Here is a 3,206-nt window from a genome sequence, read left to right as displayed (position 1 = left end):
CTCAATTTTTTTTGCTGTGTCATTTTTATTTTCCATGCACTGTGTATAAGCTCTGTTCTCAACTATCTGACTGGGAACCCAGAGGCATGTTGTTCTGGCTTCAGGTACTTTCAATCTGAACACTTTCAGTAAGTACTTCCATATCCCTGTTATCTGTACCAAATTAAGGTGAAATAAAAAATGCTAAAATTCTCTCATTGCTTCAATAAGAACTTGTCGTAGCTTTCAGGTTATTTTCTATGAATTTTTAGTGTTCTTGCCCCTTGCAATAAATATAATTCAGTAAATAACACTACTGATTATTTCTCTAACTTGTAAACCTCTGCTAACAAGCTAAAATTTGTGCTACTTTGCTGCAAACCCTACCTGTTGTCAGCATGAGCTATATCTATAGACCATGAACAGCCTGGGATGAGGAACACCTTGCACTTGGATCTGATTTCTGCTTGAAATCACTGCTGGATTGCAGTGCAGAATGTCACTGCATGATGTCCCTCATTCTGCCAGTCTACAAGACACTGTGGCACTGGCAGGTGTCCAAGTTCTCTGCTGCAGCAGAATTCAATGCCTTGTAGCATTGCAACTAATGTGGGAAAGGAACAAGTGTGACCAAAGAAAGGCTTAGTAATTAAATATGCCTGGAATAACTTTTGTGTGCAACAAACAACAGCTCTAGAACAGGTAAAACCTCGAATTCCATTCAGCTAATCTTTAATATACTTATTTTAAAGTCTCTTAGCAGGTCTTAAATTCCTTTAGTAAAATTGTTAGAGAGTTAGAGCCTACCATGCTGTATGATACTTTTTTAGTACCAGGTGAACAAATCTGCTAAAAGATTCCAAGAGGTTACCCAAAGAGCAGACCAAACCAGGAAATAATCTGATGATTCAGGTTACTGTGGGAAATGTCAATTCTTATTTAAGCAAAAAAGGACATTTGAGTTTAGAATTCAAAGCCACACATCAATTTCACACCAAAACAGGACAGAAGGACATCTTGAATTTCCTGAGAGGCAGGCATATTTGGGGAGAATGCCTGATTTGGTAATAAGAAGTTAAATTCGTGATTGAGGGGTTTTTGTTGCAAGTTTGAGGAAAATCTGATTTCCTGCTATGGAACACTTTCATAGCAATACTTTTAAGGTAGTAAATGCATAGTATTTATTACCTTTCAGCTTCTGCAAAATAACTTTAAAGCAACAGGTGTTGATTTATTTCATTGGTGAAGGTTCACAAACTGTGCCGAGTTAGTTTTCTTGCATCTTCCAATACCAAACCCTTCTATGTCACAACAGGTCTCTGTGACACTTCATGCTGTTGCATTACAGACCGGAGCTCCTGCCAACAGCAGCTGCACCAAGGGCACCTGCACTCACAGCTCCTAGTCAGGAAACTCCTGATGACCTTCCTCGTGGATTTACCAAAAATCTGAAGCACACATCCCTTGCATCTGACAATAGACATCAAGCTTCCCTGTGGCTTATGTCAGTGAGAGACTGTGCTGCCTGTTGAGTGGGAGGTCCTGGCATGGCAGGTGAGGGGTAGTTGCAAGTGAGTGTTTTGTGTCAGTCAATAAAGTCCCCAGCAAAGGTACTGGCAAAGGCAGGTTTACAGAGTCACAGAATATTCTTAGTGGGAGGGGACCCACAAGGATCATCAAGTCCAACCCTTACCCTTGCACAAGACCATGCCCAAGAGTCACACCACGTGCCTGAGGGCATTGCTGACACTTCTTGAACTCTGCCAGGTTTGGTGCTGTGACCACTTCCCTGCAGAGCCTGTGCCAGTGCCCAAACACCCTCTGGGTGAAGAACCTTTTTCTAATATCCAACCTGAACCTCCCCTGACACAACTTCAGGCCATTCCCTTGGGTTGTATAACAATGAAAGTGTGACAAAGTTTGTTGGCAAGGTTCATTCTACTACTTAGTAGTACACCTTAGCACCACTAAAGGTGTACCACTAAAGTTGCATGCACTTTAACAACCTTAACTAGGCGGTTAAAGCATATGGAGAAAAATGGGACTAAAATCTAAAATCACGTAGATCACAGAATTGTTAGGGTTAGAAGGGACCTCTGGAGATAATCCAGTCCATGGAGAGCAGGTTACACAGGAGTGTGTTGAGGTGGGGTTTGAATGTCTCCAAAGAGAGAGACTCCATGACCTTCTTGGGCAGCCTGTTCCAGTGTTCTGCCACCCTCAATGCAGAGACCTTTTTCCTCGTGCTGAGGCAGAACTCATTCTAGTTTCTGGCCATTGCTCTTGGTCCTGTCACTGGACACCACTGGAAAGAGTCTGGCACGATCCTCTTGACACCTGCCTTTGAGATACTTGCACGTACTGATGAGGTCCCCTCAGTTTTCTCTTCTCTAAACAGGCTCAGCTCCCATTCGGGCTCCTGTAAGGCCCCTCACTCTAAGGGGGATGCTCCAGACCCCAAAACACCTTTGTGCCCTCTCCTTGTCTTTCTGGCACTGAGGAGCCCAAACCAGGACACAGCACTGCGGCAGAGGCTGGATGGGCACAGGGCAGGGATGGGATACAGGGAAGGGATAGGACAGGGATGGGCACAGTGCAGGGATAGGATACAGGGCAGGGATGGGACAGGGATGGGATACAGGGATGGGGACAGGGCAGGGATGGGGACAGGGCAGGGATAGGACAGGGATGGGATACAGGGATAGGATACAGGGCAGGGATGGGCACAGGGCAGGGATGGGATACAGGGCAGGGATAGGACAGGGCAGGGATAGGGCAGGGATGGGCACAGGGCAGGGATGGACAGGGATGGGGACAAGGCAGGGATAGGACAGGGATGGGATACAGGGCAGGAATGGAGACAGGGCAGGGATGGGCACACGGCAGGAATGGGCACAGGGAAGGGATAGGACAGGGATGGGATACAGGGATGGAATACAGGGATGGAATACAGGGCAGGGATGGGCACAGGGCAGGGATGGGATACAGGGCGGGGATAGGACAGGGATGGGATACAGGAATGGGATACAGGGCAGGGATAGGACAGGGCAGGGATGGGATACAGGGCGGGGATAGGACAGGGATGGGATATATGGATGGGATACAGGGCAGGGATGGGCACAGGACGGGAGCGGCGCGCGGACCCAGCCCCGCCCCCTCGGGCGCGGCTCCCTCCCCGTTCTAGCAACTTCCCCGCTGCTTGCGTCATCACCGCGCGCGGTCGCCGG

Source organism: Pithys albifrons, chromosome Z (assembly GCF_047495875.1).
Source record: "Pithys albifrons albifrons isolate INPA30051 chromosome Z, PitAlb_v1, whole genome shotgun sequence".
NCBI lineage: Eukaryota > Metazoa > Chordata > Aves > Passeriformes > Thamnophilidae > Pithys > Pithys albifrons.
Note: the sequence above shows the minus strand (reverse complement) of the source record.